The sequence below is a fragment of the Buteo buteo genome, chromosome 1 (assembly GCF_964188355.1).
Source record: "Buteo buteo chromosome 1, bButBut1.hap1.1, whole genome shotgun sequence".
Classification (NCBI taxonomy): domain Eukaryota; kingdom Metazoa; phylum Chordata; class Aves; order Accipitriformes; family Accipitridae; genus Buteo; species Buteo buteo.
The window spans coordinates 59,238,223-59,257,713 of NC_134171.1; the positions used below are offsets into that span (position 1 = coordinate 59,238,223).

The 19,491-nt window shown below is 39.3% G+C and overlaps 1 protein-coding gene across 1 annotated transcript in view; it reads right to left on the reverse strand.

Annotated features, from left to right (window-relative positions):
- The window catches only part of COL25A1 (collagen type XXV alpha 1 chain), a 317,436-nt gene that overhangs the window by 272,282 nt on the left and 25,663 nt on the right, over window positions 1-19,491 (reverse strand). The window lies entirely within an intron of this gene.

Below are 19,491 nucleotides of genomic sequence, written 5' to 3' on the forward strand. Positions count from 1 at the left end.
TAGATTAAGATACTATCATTTCCTCAGACCTCACAAACAGTTCCTCTGGGTTATTACTTCTTCGGAGTATCCAGAGAGCTACAAGTGCTAGCACTGATGAGTCACAGTTCATACTAAAGCCATTCTGCAGCATGGCCTGCAGGCAAACTGTGCAGATGGTAAGGTTGCCATTTGTCAGGTAGGAATTTAGGTGCAATTTGAACTCTGCACAGCTATAGATTTGAAAACATTTTTTTTAAAGCTCCAAGGTTATTTTCTTTCTTTCTCCACCCGCCCCCCCAGCAAGTATCAGAGCTGACTTAAGGCATGAGCACGGCAAGACAGCCACCTGTAGGAATAGCCTGAAGAGGCAGCGCTTTGCCTTCTCTGCCTATGCTGGAGGGGACAAAGGTTGGCTGTCATACCCTACCTGCTGACAGACTATTCGGAAGAAGGCAACGTCCAAGGGGGTAAAAACTGCCGCAGCAGTAATTGTCGCCTTTACTCTCCTCCCAGCAACAGAAAACCCCATCTCTGGCCACGGCACTTACTGGCTCCCTGCCTCAGGCCTTCCCTCTCTACCCGATGCCGTTCTGTTCCTGTAAAAGACCTCGGCTATGGCTCCAGCCCCTTCTCCTCCCACGTCTTTTCCTCCCCAGCAGCCCAAGAGGCAGGTGGTGCTTTCTGCGAGGCGGACAGGCTGGAGGCAGGCCAGTGCCTGCGAGCAGAGCGGGGAACCTCTGGTTCTGTGGCTGGGAACGTGCAAAGGACATCCGTACGACAGGGAATGCGAGAGGAGGGGTGGATACACCATGCAAGGACCCATAACTCCAGAAAGCCTGGTCCCATACTCTTTCCCACTCAAAAATCCCTCTGCCGTTTCTGGGCCACCTCACCTGCCAGGGATCCACTCGGCTCCTCCAGCCAGCCACTGCACCTCACCCACAGCCCCGTCTGCACTGCCATGAGATCATCATCACTGTTACTGCTGAGAAGCCTCGAATTAGTTCTGGTACATGTAAGCTTATCTATCTACATACATCTGCAAGAGTACAGAAAAAAGTTGGCTTGTTCATTTAAGTGGAAAAATACATACCTATTTTATAAAGCAGTCTGGAACATACTGTGATTCAGCCTTCAGATATTTACTACTATCATTATCATTGCTATTACTGCTGCCACAATGGCTATACATACTGAATAAATACAATTTTAGTTAAAAATCAGGAAAAATACTTCCCTCCCTTCTCTGAAAGCAGACTCAAGCCAGCTGCTCCCCCGCATCTTTCCTGACCTTTCTCCTATGCTCCATTAACCGCGATATAAGGCAAGTGCCCTTTCTACCAACCCCAGGAGGATCACCTCATCGCAACAGCTAGCCTCCATCAGGACATAACTGTTTCTGGCATAGGAAAGAAAATGCAAGAGCAGCAGGAAGAGGACTTGCCAGACAACCTTTGTGCAGTGCTGCTTTTTAGTTGTGCTTTTGGCCAATGTTAGCCCTTGTAAATTAGTGCAAATCAGAACAGGTCCACTAAAAAGATTATAAAACTTTCCTAGCAAACAGTACAGAGTTTATCTGACTGGACAGATGAGCGTAAGCATTTAGCTGCATGGCTCAAAAATATTTTGACACAGAATTTCTCATTCAACGTGTGGATATACCAATATCTGATATTTGGAGCTACATCTGGCTGGCGACCAGTCACCAGCAGCGCTCCTCAGGGCTCAATTCTAGGGCCAGTTCTGTTCCGTATTTTTATCAATGATCTGAACACAGGAGTTGAATGCACCAGTAGCAAGTTTGCTGATGATACCAAACTGGGAGGTGCTGTTGAGTCTCTCAAGGGATGAGAGGCCTTGCAGAGGGATCTAGATAAATTGGAGCACTGGACACTCATTAATAGCATGAAATTTAACAAGACCAAACGCCGGATTCTGCACCTAGGACGGAGTAACACCAGGCACAAGTACAAATTGGGAGAGGAGTGGCTGGAGATCAGCCCTGCAGAAAGGGATCTGGGGGTGCTGGTTGACAGCAGGCTCAGTGTGAATCAGCAGCGTGCCCTGGCAGCCAAGAGGGCAGACCGCATCCTGGGGTGCATCAAACACAGCGTACCCAGCTGGTCAAAAGAGGGGATTATCCCGCTGTATTCAGCGTTGGTGCGGCCTCAGCTTGAGCACTGTGTGCAGTTCTGGGCCCCACAATTTAAGAAGGATGTGAAGGTACTTGAATTTGTCCAGAGGAGGGCAACAAAGCTGGTGAAAGGGCTGGAAGGCATGTCCTATGAAGAGCGGCTAAGGACTTTGGGTTCGTCTAGTCTGGAGAAAATAAGGCTGAGGGGTGACCTCATGGCTCTGTACAGCTTCCTGAGGAGGGGAAGTGGAGAGAGAGGTGCTGATCTCTTCTCCCTGTTATCTAGAGACAGGGCATGTGGGAATGGCTCAAAGCTGCACTGGAGAAGGTTTAGACTGGACATTAGGAAGCATTTCTTTACCGAGAGGGTGGTCAAACACTGGAACAGGCTTCATAGAGAGGTGGTCGATGCCCCAAGCCTGTCAGTGTTTAAGAGGCATTTGGACAATGCCCTTAGCAACATGTTTTAACTTGGTCAGGCCTGAAGTAGTCGGGCAGTTGGACTAGATAATCGTTGTATGTCCCTTCCAACTCAACTATTCCAGTCAATATCAAAATATTTTATGGACACATTGCTATATCTAATCTTGTTATTTATTATGTGTGAATTGAAGTCCAGTTTCCCATTTCACATCAGGAATGAAGACAAGTGCACAAGCACATACATATGTAATGTATCAGAATATTTTTCCAAAGTAGTTTCAGTTCATTCCAAATTGCAAAGTGTAGTAATAATCTTGAATTATTAGTAGTGCTGAATGCTTTCATCATAATTAAACATTAAAAGCAGTTCAAGAAGATTTAACCAAAAGAATTCAACTGTATCTCCATGAAATATGTGATTACACCTAAGTTTTATGGAACATGCATTTTTATGGTAGACTTCTATGCTACAACTGCACTTTTTTCTTAAAAAATTTACATTTTCCATTCAATGGTAATTCAGTTTCCTGACCACATAAGAGATATCAGATAAAAATACATTCAGTATAATGACAAGAAAAGCTGCAGTAACATTGGACCGCTATATCAAATAGAAATGCAAAACAAAAGGACCTTTCAGCCATCATTCTCCATACATGTCTCAGTTTCTGTATACCTTAGCTACAGCAGAGGAACTGATTTATTAAGTTTAATCAGGCTACCTTCCGGAGCATGCATCATACAAGCATCTGCAGGGCTGGGCCAAACAGAATTCACTGCAACAGAATTTATTGCACAAGTGTTATACAGTCAAATGAAATAAAATAAAAGGGGGGGGAAAAACAAGACCACCTTGAGTCACATCTAGTGGCAGACAGAAAACAAAATGTGAGAAAGATTTTCTAAATTATTTGTTAGGAAAAAGTAGTTTCTGCATCTTAATTTATTTTTTTTTTCCCCCCAGTCACCTCTTTTAGAGCACTTCAGACAAACTTAATTAAACTTGTCAGCATTGCATTCTTTAGGTATGGATAGACTGCTCCTGAAAAAGGTCAACATAAAAAGCACAAGCAGGCTTTTAACATCAAGAATGCATGCCTTCTCTTTTGACTCCTTCCCTGAAGAAGAACTTTCTGAAAAACTTATGTCCCTCTAAAAGATTACGTTGCTGGTAAAAGAATCTGGAGCTTTATGCTTCCACACGTAAGTACCATGACTTCTGTCTTACATCTGTTTAGGCAGGTTCTGGAAGGTAGGACCTTTGCTCCTACATATGTATAAATATATATATGCTATAGATGTCAATGACAATGTAGTTCTTTAAAAACTTTGGATGCCAAATGTTAGGCATCTAAGCATACATCAAAAGATACATTTTCCCTTTGAACTCAATAGGAACACTTTGAAATCAACTGCTTACGTAAGTGTCCGAATACAGAGTGGCGTGTCTCATGTTAGGTTCTCAAGGTGAAAAGTTTATCTACATCCTTACTGTTGCACTGGAGCCTGCATACACCACTTCTGGCAGAAGTGCTCTGTGACAAGGCATAAACAGTACAGAATTTTCCACCTAGAAATACAGCCGGGCACTGCCACAAAAGCAAAGCTATTCTGCTCCTACTGAAAGGCAGTGGGAATTCCGTCTTCTGTCCAGTGACAGTTTGGGGATTTTTCTGGTGCTTCACCTTTCTCTTCTTCTAGAATTCTCTCAAAAATTGCAACACCTGTACATTCTTAGGGAAGGTGATGGTATACTGCAGTTCCAAAGAAAAACAGTTCATTAAGATTCATCCTCTGCTCCTAGTTGTGCCACAGACTTCCATGGAGTTAGCTTGGATACCTATTGATCTAACAGAGGAAAATATGCACTAGACTACATGTAAAAGGCTTTGAAATTCCATAAATTAATTTCAGATGAAGGGAGAAGAACAGAAATGTGTGATCTTTACAGTGCTAGAAGGAACAAGGCATTACATCATGAACGTGTCTGGTTATGTGATGTAATGAGGAGGTCAGCCTCTACCTTTCTTTTTTTTTTTTCCTATCACAGAAAGACTCGTATTTTCTATATGGCTCCAGGGACATGCGCATACATGCTGCATGCATTCATAAAAACCATACATCTGCACATCAGTTCTTTTAACCTTGTACATACCCATTGAACTGACACATGCAAACACCCAGGTGCACCTGCAAATTTTGTGGCAGCATTAATCAAAGGATAAGTTTAGACTACATATTGGGGGAACATGAGCTAAATAGCCAGTGATTTAAGAGGCAAAAGTTCAGCTGATTTAAATCAGTATAGCACCATTAAAGTTGGATGTATCTCAATTCCTCTTAGCTGAGAATTTGATCCTAGCATACAATCTGTAAAAAAGGGGGAATAATCTTTAAGTCACACATATGTGCACATGCACACACAGACACAACCCCATGGAATACAACTGCAAACTCAGTGTGTTGTTAGTATTTACTTTAAAAACAAAATAAATTCTCCATTAGTAAACTAACGTGAAACAGAGCAACACTATCATCCTTATCCATATCCACAGGATTTAAATACTTCCTGTTCTATTTATCAAGGCTCAAGTTCCTGTGTGAATTTATCAGCTGTAGCAGGATAAGCAAACTACTGAACCTAAATAAAGAAAATTAGCTCTCAACAGTACAGTGCTTTCAGCATTAGATACACTATGTGCTACACGACAGAATTTGTGTGAGAAATTTAGATAAGAGGCTGTTCAATTCAGTTCCCCCTCCTAACATGATGGCAGTAGTGTTGGACGTGATCTTATGAAGATGTGACAATTTCATAGAGCTAGTCTCTCTTTTTCTCTGTTTGCAACCAAGACATGGGCATTTGGCTCAAGCAGGCAGGGTTTTCTTCAGCAAACCTGTGGTTTCAGCCAGCTGAAAGGATTAAGGAATCCAGGTCAAATTCACTGACTAATTTCATCTGGGGAAAAACAAACAAAGAGCTAGTGTCGTAAAACCTCCCTCAGAGGCTGGAATTGTTCCCTCTTTACCCAATAGCTCAGTCAGAGCACTGTGGATACATGGGAAACCTGGGCTCCACCTAGCATATCCAGGGCAGCTAACACAAAGCTCAAGCTATCAGAGGAAAGGAGACATGTTCTTGGCAGTTTAAAACTTCGGTTTTATTCACTTGGCCACAGTGTCCAAAAATGAAGTATTCTGTATCTAGTCAGACAAACCATTAAACCATTTCATGTCCAATGAAGCATCACTTACCTTGCCATCTTGAAACACCCAAAAATGAACCAACTTAATTTTGTAATTTTATGCTTTTTGAAGTGCAAGCATTGAAAATACCTACAGCCTTTTGCACTTGTACACTCTATTTAGTACCACTTAGGATGAAATCTAAATTTCAATTACTCACCATCTAAAGGGAATATGCACATATACGCATTAACTGTATCCCAGCCAAAACCAGCACATTCCCAAATACAGTCAAGTCAAATTGCCTATTCATCTTTTCTAATAGTATACAACATAAAAAAAATAGTGACTGCAAAATAACATTTAATGATTTAATTCTATTCAGCATGTTGCTTTGTAGAGAAAGGTTCTTTCCTTGAAAACAAGCAGCTACAAATACTGCTTGCACGTTGGTGTTCTCCCCAACCTTCAGTCCCCTTTGAGCTCCCAGATGGTCTTAATTAACATAGAGTAGTTTCTAATTTACAGCACAGGAGACATTTTGAAACTGCTGTTGAAGTAGTGTTAGTGAAACCCCAATAACCCAGATCTCACCCCCAGACAGGTACATCAATATCTTTAATTTATCTGCTTAAGTTCCTGTTGTGCTCATAAGTCTTCTTTACTGTAACATTTGTACTGTGCTTCCATAGTACCTTAACCCCCCCAAAATAAATTAGAAGTTTCACATAAAATATGTGTCAGCACATAAAGAAGCATTTATTCTTTTCCATTCTTGCATCCCTCTCCTTTGAGCTGTTTCAGCTCTGCAAATAGAGACTAACACATACAGACAACAAACTTTGTCTGGAGTATTACTAGCAGTCTTGCTTTTTCTCTCAAGCACATCACATGTTGTAAAAGCAACGTCACTGGTCCAAAGCACATAAGTGGGATACCATACATCTTTGCAACACACTTCTTAGGCATCCCATCAGTCTGCTTTTCTTGTAAACAAACAGCCAAAGCAGAGTTCCATGTGTACAGCTCAGTAACTCGAAGCATAATCATCCAATAACCCCTCGAGGACTGAATGCAGATTTTCAGTCTCATTTCTAGCTAGGTTTTTATAACAGGTAGTGCTTTACTTTTGCACAAACACGGGCACAAATTTATTAATTGTTTATGACCAAAACTAAAAACAACAGGAAATGTTTTGTAAGATTATGCATGAATTGGAAACGGAATACCATCCAGTCCCACCGGGTTCCATTTATTCCATGCGTGATATTTCCCCCTTATACCAAAATATACATACTTACCTAGAAGAACACCAGAACGACAATGTATTAACATGCTATGTAAACATACACGAAGTATTTTGTACAGTAAGAAGGAGAAATCGGTTGTTTACCATACCAGAAAGTTTGGAAGAGCTCAATATAGGCAATTCTGCCCCTCTACTCTGCTCTGGTGAGACCTCACCTGGAGTACTGTGTTCAGGTCTGGGGCCCCCAACATAAGAAAGACATAGATCTGTCAGAGGAGGTCCAGAGGAGGGCCACTGAAATGATCAGCAGGATGGAACACTTCTCCTATGAGGGAAGGCTGAGACAGTTGGGGTTGTTCAGCCTGGAGAAGAGAAGGCTCAAGGGAGACCTTCCAGCAGCCTTCCAGTACCTAAAGGGGGGGTACAAGAAAGATGGGGAGAGGCTTTTTATTAGGGAGTGTAGTGATAGGATGAGGGGTAATGGTTTTACACAAAAAGAGGGTAGATTCAGACTAGATATAAGGAAGAAGTGTTTTATGATGAGGGTGGTGAAACACTGGAACAGGTTGCCCAGAGAGGTGGCAGATGCCCCATCCCTGGAAACGTTCAAGGTCAGGTTTGACGGGGCTCTGAGCAACCTGATCTAGTTGAAGATGTCCCTGCTCACTGCAGGGGGTTGGACTAGATGACCTTTAAAGGTCCCTTCCAACCCAAACTATTCTACAATTCCATATATTTTCCTGAATGGAGAATTTTTTCCAGTAAATTATTTTTTTCCTCCTCGCATAATTAATTCTAAATCCTTGGCAATGAACATATATTGCCCCTACTCTCTTTTTAAATGTCACAAAATAAAAATTTTAGTTTTCAAGTTAAATTGACTAGCACTAACAGTTCAGCCACACCTCAACATCCAGGTCAGCATTACTCTTTGAGAGAATCACATCAAGGATAAGTATGTTCAGAAGAGTAAATTCCCTCAGCTGTGCACTGTTTCAGTGATAAAACTGTAAACATGGGTTAATTCAATCCAATATGGTTTAACCAATGGTGTACATCCTCATTTCAGCACCTCAGTAAGGTGCCTGATTTGTCAAAATGAGTGACCGCAAGCTGTTCACAATGGCTTCCCACAATTAAGGACTACATATCAAAAATTGTGTGTAAAACTACAATTAATATATGGGTTTTTTGTATATTAATCTTTTTTCCCCTTCTCTGCTGTTTATTATCCTTCCTCCTCCTCAGCCAGTCTCTTCTAATTGTCACTCTCTTTGCAACCATCATACCTTCTTCTTCCCACATTTCTACTTCCAGACTTCCTCCATTTTCCCATTCACAAGTGCCTATCAGTGTCTCTTACTGCATTTGCTCTGTCCCCAGCAACTTTCCCTTCATACCTTTTTATTTGTGGTATTTTTATACAAGAACAAGGCAACATAATGCCCCCCAATGATCATCCTTCTTTTACATGTTTCAGTGATCCTGTTTCCCACCCCATTTTCTGTTTACACCCTTTACCTGGAACATAGTTCTTTAGAAAAAGGACTATGTCTTCTTTTGAGTTTACACAACATCTAAAAAAAATACAATTCAGGCCCTGACTGATGGTTTTGAGTGATTCGCAATGCATTATCACAAATCCTGAAGCTAACAATGGAGGTTTCCCCAATGCCTGTACGCACAGATTGCTCCAATTAACATTAAGGTGACATATACTAACATGAAGTGCAGCTTTGCACACATCCCCAGGGAAGTCCTTGCATACTTGCTGAAGATGGCCACAGGTTTGCTCATCATTGCCAGGAAGACTATTAAGTGGCTTCAGGAGGCACAAGGATCTAGCTCCCTTCTGAAAATGCTTTCCTTAATACACTCTCGAGGGAGACAAGGCAGATGTCTGGATACGTGTACCAAAAGGAAACAACCTGACTGGTTTAATAAACTATCCTAAATACCAGCCATAAAACAGCTGGTTTGCTTGGATCCTTGGAAAGGACAGGAAAAAAAACCTCCATCAAAAAGGACTTGAATGGAAAATACCATGTTTACACACAAATCTGTATGCATGTTGTCACTCTCTCATTTAAACTTTCTTCTCCTAACTTGTTTCCCTGCTGTGTAATTCTACCTTAGCCAAAAAAGGAAGGTCCATCAGCCAGTCAGAAACTGAACTCTGCTTTATCAGTATTTTACTTTAGCATCACTAAAAAAGTACATGAAGTAATATGCCTCTGTAGCAATTGTTGCTACAACTCCATTACATAAAAATGGCTGTGCAAGCAGAGGATCAGAAAGCAAAAGCTGAAAGGGAAAAAGCTGAAGAGAAGGGAAAGCAAGGTGAGAGACTGCTATGAGAACACACACATGTACAGTTAAGAAAAATCTCAAATTCCTTCCTGCTACAGAAGTCAGGAAAAGACTACACACAACCACACTAAGCATACAGTAAATTTATGGCACTTTTGGAGCATGGAAATAAGCACACATATAACTTGCAAACAGACCTAATACCCTGGGAATTCTTCAGTCTCTTCATCCCAACAACACTCTTGAAGTGCTCAGCAACAAACTGCTTTCCCACATGCATTTACATGGAAAACATTACTTGGTTTTCAGCCCATCTTTTCTTAAATCAGTATTCAAGATTTTTTCTGATATGCTGGTAAGCAAATACCCCCACCAAAAATTTCCAAGTAGCAACCAAGATGAACAGTTTCTCCTCATTTACTCTACCAAAAACTTACTGGGTTTTTGGATGCTTTTACTTATTGAAAGTGGAAACATGACTTCAAATATTAACGTGCCTGATAATTCAGCTTTATTTATCAGATGATAGCCTGGAGAATGATTGTCCTGCTTAATTATTTTCTCCTCAATCCTCCTTCCCATGAAAAAAATTACAGTTCAGTGCTCTTAACCGATGTCAAAATAAATATGATTAAGTGGTGTCTAGATTTCTCTGATCACTGCACTTTTAACTGATGAAATTAATTTATTCATAATAAAATATAAAAGATATTTGAACTTCTGCAATCACCAAATATACACAACCCATATATCAGCCACTGATTTTCCAAGGAAACAACATCATGATATTTTAGTAAAGGAATTCAGTGCAATCCTTGATGTCTAACTACAGCATAAACTTTAATATAGATGTATTTTTTTTCTCGTTTCTTAAAAGCAGACGACTTTTCCACTTGAGACCCTGAACAGTGGCACCTGAAATTCAGACTCCCACAACCCCCAACATCCAAAGAATGACTGTTTTGCTGGTGATTTAGAGACTGTCTTTAAGTACCCTTTGATGACTTGAACACTTTCATTCCTTCATGGTTCAGACTGCTCATTTCCTTTTAAGAGGTGAAGCCTCTGTTTTCCTCTCTAGCAGATTTTTCTATAAGGGCAAAGAACTTGCTGGGAAAATTCTTTTTCATGGAAAGCTTATGCAACAAGCTACAGAAGTAACCCTTCTTCCCAAACTCCCACAAAGCATATAGAAAGAAAACAAGACAGTTAAGAAAGTGGACTTAAAATATTAAAAACTAAGCATATGTTCGTTAATTATTGTATTAGGTGTCTTTTTTGTAGATGGATATTCTTTTCATTATCAGGAGGGACATTTTACATTTACAAAGTCACAGTGAAGGATCTGACCATACCAACATAGCTCAATATCCTTTAACCGCATCCCTAAAGCTATTTCCTACAAAACCTTACAGGACAGAACTCTAGTGGTTTCCTAAGAGCATTCTCACTGGCCTTTGGTAGGTCACAAACTGCTTGCAGTTTGATAAACAGTTACTCTGCCTCCCACTTGGACCAAACACCAGAACAATAATTTATCACTGCCAGTTCAGTACTGCAGCAGCAGAATGAAGGTCCTACCTACTCCGTGGCTCCTTTGCAAACCTGAGTGTTAGCCACAGCCTCCTCCTGAATCACAAGCACCACATTTCATGTGCCCTCTACTCAGACAGGAGATATTTTTGCACATACTTTCAGAGAGAAAATTCATACATCTCAAAATCTCTCATAATGCATCTCATCATCAAGAATGTATTGAAGTGACCGCTTGACAGTACCCAAAGCATTCAAACAGAACATCTAACCCATGACATTAAGAGATATTTTTAATGTTTTTCACTTCTGTCTCCCCTATCCTCTGCACCCCCACACCACCTCTTAAAACAAGGAGCTCCTTTTCTCCTCTCCAGGGAGAATGCTGACAATCAATTTGCTTTCTGAAATAGTTTTGGGATTCCAATCACTTTTGAAGTGTAAAACCAAGTATAAAGGAAATTCCCTGGAGACACGTTAGTCAATACAGTGAAATTCATGCTTAACACACAGAATGCTAATGAAGACAAGCTATGGTTATTTTACTGTAAGCCACATCATTAAAAAAGTATTAAAACTACTTATTATTTCCAAAGACTCAGTTTTAAAAGTGTACAAACCACCTGAGATGCTTATAATAATAACCTGTGCTTGAAGTGATGAAAACATTACCTCCTACAGGCCCCTCTTTTTGTCAAAGTAAAGGTAGGAAACATCTTACCCAAAATGATCTGAAAGGCACCCTATATCCAGCTCCTTCATTTGCTAGGATAAAGTATTTTGAAAGTCTGTTTCATCATTGAAACATCTCAGGACACAGATATTTCAAGAAAAAAGCATCCCATTTACAGGCAAATAATTCTCTAAGCAAGCAACTTTTGCAGTTTTATACCCTTTACTATCATTTTTTTTTCATAGCATCACTTCAGTTTTTTGCACTATCCCCTTTAAATCCAATATAAAGAGTTGTGTAACCTGAGCCAGCCTCATTTGCCTAAATAATGATAGACATAGTCCTGTAGTCTTCATTTCAAAAGTGACCCCCCCTTTTTTTTTTAACTTAACTTGAAAGCTGTCTCACAGTTGAATTCAAAGACAAACTTTTGCCCTCTGTCTGAAACGCAATTAAAAAGTAAATCAGCTAACCATTAAGAACACTTTCAAGTTCTATTTTAGCATTTTAAAGCTATTAACATGCACTGCAGTTACACAAAGCAAAAAGACACTTTCTCCCCCTCCCCCAATTAATAATATGAAAAGTTAACCCGCAATATCAAACACACATGCGGTGGCTAACTCAGTTATACCATTATGGTTTTACATGAATAAACAAGCTGAGGAGTTCATACAAGATACTTTGCATATCTACATTTATTATTAAACCTTAACCCAAAATCTAAGTAGATCTATCTTCAAAGACTATGGAAGAAAGCATGTGGTTCTCGGGGATCATAAGATTAAAAAAGCCGTTTTTTCCCAGCTCTCCACAGGTTTCATGGGATGCTATAGCTGCTTGTACAGTTCAATTTAGCTTTTCTTTACTGCAATGTACATCTGAATTTGCTTAATGCTGAGCCTGAGTGGTGTGGAAACTGATGGGTTTGTCTTGTTTGACAAGCAGGCCCAGGTTAATCTAAATATTTAAACTACTGATCAGCAGCGTTCCTGAAGTGTGTATATTTGGCTCAAGTCTAGTCTCTGGTAAATTAACAGACTAATGCTGTCAACACACATGGCAATATTCCAGAATTACAGATGTGGAAATAACAGCAGAAATGGTTGCACCTTTCTATGCATCAGGGACAATTAGCAGTTACCTGCAATCAGGTAAGAATTAAGCTAATAGTCTCTGTATTAGATCAGACAGAACTCTGACTTCGGGGGGTTATTCTCAATCTACTTTAGTATAAAGGAACAATATCTGTCCTTCAAAAATAAGTGTAAAAGCAAGAAAATAAACTGAGTGCTATGTACCAAACATGCCCTCAGTACAATAGCCTGAGAAGTTTGCTCTGCCAGTATGACCAACTTGTTATGCTTTGAGTCTGCTGCTCTGAAGACTATCTCCATTGAGTCAGGACCCCTCTGATTTTGAGGCTGCTCACGTATGAGGGCTGTTTGATTTTCTTGGTGGGATTGATTTTTGGGTGTTGCAAGGTGCTTTTATTGGGGGGGGGGGGGGCTTTGTTTTTAGCTTGAGGGCCTAGCTTTCACTGTTATTTGAATACAATGTAATAAGCTTGAAACATCATGTCCTCAAAAAAGAACACACACATTTAAACAGGTTAGGTGGGTACATTCAGCATCTGATACATTAAGGCAACTTTCAAATTGCTTGAAAGTTTAAATTCATTGGTGACAGGCCAAAAGATTCAGCTGATTTTACCAACCTCTATTGAACTTAAAGGCATTTCCAACAAATATGCAAGATCAAAGCTTTTGGATACAAAGCAGATAACACATCCAGAGAGCTCAGTGTCACGAAGAGAACTGGGGGTGGAGGGAAGGAAAATAACTGTCATCAGCTTTCTCTATGGTTTCATAGTTCAGGAATCCTTTCAGGTGCATTTCCAGTGACAATACAACAATTTCTGACCTACACTCACTTCCTTTTTATATATGAAGCAAGTTGCTTTTATAGGCAAACTGTCTAGTAGTACTCATATGGTGCATATGGAGGGTCCAAAATTAGCTTTTTTTACTCTATATTCCTTCAAGGGATCTAATTAAATAACTGCATTTCCATTAAATATCATATGCACTTCCATAGACTTTTTTTGCAAAATTACAGCAATTGTCTATGATATGGAAATCCAGAAGTTTTTCATTATACTTTTCCCTCCTCCCACCCCATATTGTATTTTACACATCTGGAACCAGTAGAAAAGCTATAGTATTAGTATGGGCAATAAGAATCACAGCAAATCCACTTACAGTATAGACATGCTGTTCCAAAAAAATACTGCCAGTAATGGACTTTTTTTTCCCCCTCCAAAGTTCACATAACTTCTGAGGAACAACAGAACTATTCTTCACTAACAGGCAATACAGAAACATACATACACAGACAGAAAGGTGTAACACCTCTTGATTATTGGGTATTTCTGCAAAATCAGACCACTTAGTAACCTGCAATCACATCAGTCAGTAGCAGTACTATGGACAATGCTCAGGAGCAGATACACAGAAGAGGAAAAAAAGTTTTATTTAGTTTGGCTTTTTATCTTCTTTTTACTTCTGAGCAGGTACTGTGATTGTATCCCCTCCTCTTAACCTTGAGTGTCCCCTTTTACACCCATTCATACCCACAGTTATATACAAGGTTCAATTTTAACAATTTTTCCTTTCCAGCCAAAAGACTACTATAAATAAATTTTGCCGTAGAGGCATGCCTACCTGCTTTTTATCATCTCTCAGAAAAACAACCCTGAGACTTGAAAAAGCAATAGAAGCCTGTAAGCTCTATGCACCTGAGTAATTATTGTAATTAATATTCTAAGAAGTACAAACTAGTGCAACAGGTAGTGATGACACCAGATTAAGTGTGCAGAACACCTGCTTGCTGGTATGTTTTACAACCTGTGAGATTTGTATTACTGGCTGCAATGCCACCTAAGTTTTCCTTTTTATCTTCACAAATAGCACTTTTATCTATAAGCAACCTCAAATTTAGCAACCATATTGGACAAACAAACAAATATGGCAACTTATCTTTAACACATCCTACTTTTGAAAAAGATTATATGGTTCCAGAACTGGGATCAACGAAATAGTCCTAACACAGAACATGTCTGGTTCATGGCAGCACTACTCCAAGCGCATCCTTCTGTTCTAAGATAACTGTATTAGCCGAGGGAGGTTTTATTTGCCATTGGATACTTTTACAGTACCTTTCATCAGTTTCTGGAGAGTGAATTAAAAAGGCAAGCAGTTTTCCTGCAATACATTTAGTTGCTTTAAAGCAAACCCACAAGTTGTGGAGGAACATACTCAAACACATCTGGTTATGCTGAGACATTTCAAGAGGGAGGTATGAGAAATCTGGGATGACCCTAGCACTGCAATTGCCATTACACCTAGGAAAAAAAGTAAAAATTCAGAACAAACACCACTTTAAACTTTCTTATTATTGCGATTGATTTTAAGCACCTTTCACTAAGAAGCAGAATGAAGTTGAACATTCACAGATCACAAGACAAGAACTCTTTGTCCCAATGTTCCTCCTTTAGCTTCTCTTCATTTGTTAGACTGTTTTACAACTGTGTCTCCTACTATCCCTACTGCTAACACCAACTTCTCATCTCATAAGACAAAAATAACTCTTACAGACATTTTGCTTAGGCAGATGGAAATACTCTTGTAAAGCAACTTCAGAAAAAGTCTCCCAACATAATATCAGAGGCTACCACACACTTTAGGTGTAATGAAATGCTAGTAGCCCTTCCTAGAAATTCTGTGTTGTGCTTAGGGTTTTTTTAGCAATCGTGTTAGTTTCTTAAAACTGTGCCAGTTTGTTTCAGATGGGGGTAAATTAATTTTTCAGGGTCCAATCCCAGATTTTGGATTCAAATTTCAGCTTAAAGAAACAAAAAAATCTCAGCTGCAACTACCACGTTGTGCTGAAAATATACATTTGTTCAGATTCTCACAAAACTCACCTCAGAAATCAGATCATATTCTTCATCAAAGAAGGTTTGTTAAACTCGGATTTAGACTAAAATTGGGGAGTTTAAACTGTCGGACTATTTTCTAGCCAGGAAAAAAACAACATGCTGACATGCAACTTGACAAAAGGTCTTATAGCAACTTCATCTTCCTACAAAAATTGCTTTTCAGAGGCTTTTAATACTGCTTGCAATAAATGCAGGATCTGAGGTCTGCAGGGGGTGGATAACTCTTTATAGTGTTCTCAAATCCTCTTATTCCACCCACTCTGAGAACTCTACAGCCCAAGTTTAATGAGTAAGTGTACTGCAATTCCACTGCAAAGCTCAGCCATATTTCCACCCCCAAAAAACCCCAAAACACCCAAACCCAAATCCTTCTTCTTCTGCAACTGCTCTACAGAATCAGGCCTTGAAGTACTAGTTTGAAGTCACGTGCCTATGCATCACTGTGTCTCAGTCTCTGAAGTGCATTCTATCTTCAACTAATGAATGTCCTTTATTGTTTCAGGGCAAATCATGTTGTCTGTGTTGCATGAAGGATGTGTGAATATTCAGCAAACAAACTGATGATTCATTATGGTCTTGAACAGCAATAGGACTTCATCATAATCCCAAGCAAATCCGATCATTTGTAAAATCATTTTTTAAGAAATATAATTAAAGTTTTTTGTTCATGCATCATGCTCAGATGGTGACGTTTCTGACATTTTCAATTTGAGCAATGTCACTAAGATGGAGAGGTCTCAGATCTACTCATTTCAGCAGAGCCCTGTTACATGCCAGTACCTACTTTAAATAACCAGAATTTTTAAAAGCCTAACCACTGTCTGTGCAGCTATTTTTTGTTTGTCTTCACAGATCATTGACCCATTCTAATATTTTGGAAGTGAAAGAGTCCAAAGTGCTCAGAGTCTAGACTAAATGCTCTTGGCTTGATGCTTCTATTATTAAGTCTGGTACAACTGGGCTGCACTACAGGCACAGTAACATTGCCAACAGAATAGCAATTTTCAGTTGGGCATGAGACGGCTGAGGAGAACTGTGAGTGTACTCTTCATACGTTTGATTAAAAAAAAAAAGATACTTGGCTCTTACTGTATGATGTCTTGGCCCTAGTTTAACAAAGCATTTAAGTGTGGGCATATGTGTTCGTAAGGCAAGATGTATGACACGCATCACCATAGTTAGGACTTGCACTTAGACTGATTTCAGCTCCTAGTGCCCTTTTCAATTAAGTCAGTGAGAAGCAGGTTCCAGCACAGCTTCAAAAATCCAACCCTCTCTTACTATTTAAAATTCCAGATCTCCCACTTGCATTAAAATTACTGGCCATATAGCACTTCAGAAGAATCAAGAACTATACAGAAAGTAGTAACTTTATCGTATCCAGTTAAAATTCATGAAGTATTATGAAAACGTAAGTACATGAGTATTACGAAAATATAAAACTTGTACAAACCAAAGCCGTGAAATTGGATAAAGTAAAGCACCCATCTGTTACAGGCAGACAACGCTAAAGAACAAGGTTCAATTCAAAGGATGTTGAAGTATTTTTATCACCTTAAGCGAGGCTGGCTGAGGGAGCCTCTGTTTTCTTTCTTTAGTCCTTGCTATTTCTACCTCCATGCATTTTCTCTAGGTAGTCTCCAACTTTTCCAGTTCAATAGTATGACCAAGATGGAGAAGTCCATACTTCAGAGTCCAGTGATAACATGTAGCATCTGCCTAGCCATCTCTTCTTTCTCAACTCAACACTGAGTTACTAGAGTAACTCAGTGTTATGTCCAACATAAAAATAGACATCCTGATCCTTCCATCACAAGACTTGTCTCCATGTCTCCCAACTCAAGAGCAGTGAATAAATTCCTAGTCACTCAGGAACATAGTTTGTACATCATCTTGGATTCAAGCCAGATGTGAGGAGCTATATGGTATTCTATGCCTAAATCTCTTCTCTCTCCCATTTCTCTGTTGGCACTCCTTTCTCTAATGGATCAATGCTTAACTTCAAGTTTTTCCACATTCCCAATAATCTCATCTCCAAAACATCAGTTTCGATGCCTAAACAGCAAATAGCAGTGTCTGCCCACTTTTGTTTTTTCTAGTTTTCAAAGCAGTGCCTTTCAAAATAGCTTTCCCAACCTGCCCTTCCCATTTTGTAGGGCATTTTCAAAGATCTGCAAAGCTTCCTTATTATCTTTCTTAAAGTCTCACTTAAAAAGACAAACCCTCTACTTTCTTGCTACAAGACAAGGTAATCAAACAAAACTTGACAGCACTAATGGTGCTAATTTGATCAAATGATTTCCTAATATACTAACTAAAATTGCCCCACTGTTTACATATTCTCCCTATGAGCCTGTACTGAATTTACTTTTTCCTGTTACCTCACACTTAAACTGTAAACTGTCAGGAGTAGAGACTGCTTCTCCCTTCCCCCACCTCCCCATTTTGTTCGTACAATACTTGGGGCAACAAAATCTTGGTCCCAGCAGAGTTCCTAAGCACTATGGTAATATTAAAAGGAATAAACACATTATACAAAAGACTACCCCTTTATATCACTTGTTGATCACTATTGTAATCTGTTCTATATAGAAAATAGCACCTTAAGAACTTCCTAGTAATGTTAACTGAATTTGGAATGGTAACACAATTCAGTACTGTATATGGAAATATACCATCTCTCTACCAAGACCATATTCCTACCTTTGCAAGAAGCTAGGGCTCTTCTTTCAAAATTTGTCCTCTTGGCAGTTTATTGCCAATTATACTTACCAGGATTAGAATATTATTTGGTGTCACAATGATACACTCACAAATGAAGCAAGTCTTAAGTTTTGTAATGGTGCTTTTTCATGGGGTAGGGCTTTTTTGGTTTTGGCATTGTTTGTGGTTTTAGTGGGGTTTTTTTGTTTGGCTTTTTTTTTGGGGGGGTGGGGTGGTTTACAGAATATACACCGAAATGAGCAAACTTTCCAGTCAACAGCTGCCAATTGTTACACAACATTACTATAACATTTTTTAGGGTTAACAATGTAGAATAGTCCAGGTCTTGGGAAATGGCAAAGATGTTATTTAAAGTAACCAAGATTTCCTAACTCAAAGTTACTGATGACATGTGAAAGTTTCCTCGGCAGCGCACAGGTATAATGTGGGAAACTGCTTCACTTTTCAGTGATCAAGTAGCTGCTGCATTCTTTAAAATTCACTAAATGTCATCAACATTCTGCTCTGTATGAAAAGAAAAGAAAACAAACAAACCAGTCCCAAAAATACGCTAAAACTGCTGACAGTTACAAAACCCTCTCAAACTGATTTAATGAAAATCATTACTTAGCTTTTCAATACTGTTACAGCATAATTAAGATGTTTGTTATTTTAGACTCGCATTTCTAAGCTGTAATAAAATAACAAGTGCAGTTCTAAGATATACCTATATAACATTCATTTTAAAAGTTAAATTGCTTAAATCTTAAGGATAGACTATAATCCACTGGTTACAAGAAACAGCCCCCTAACTGACATATTCACACAATTTTTATGCACCTTTGCACTTTCATAAAAGAGAAATAGCCATCCCCTCCATTTGAATGAATCTAGATCACAAAGACATTTCCTTTTTTCCCCCTTCACACTAACAAATCCCCCAAAGACTACAGACAAGTTTCCCATCACCACAGGGGTGCAAAGGCCAAAAAGCAAACTTAATGAGGCCAAACGGAGGCCTTCTCTTGCAGAAATGTTAATCTTACTCTTTAGAGAAACAGAAAGGTAAAGAGAAACCCACAAAATCTGTAAGTGTACAAAATCACTTGTAATAAAAACGTTTACAGCATTTCTTTTGTCCAAGGTTATCATGAAGGGCTTTAATTCTGAGAAACTAGTGGGAATACAGTTCCTCTTATTAAAATATATTAATTAGCGTAATATATACAGTTGTCTCCTTTGAAAAGCAAACTAAACCCATGAGAGTAACAGCAGGGTCCTGCAAGGACCCGCCCACC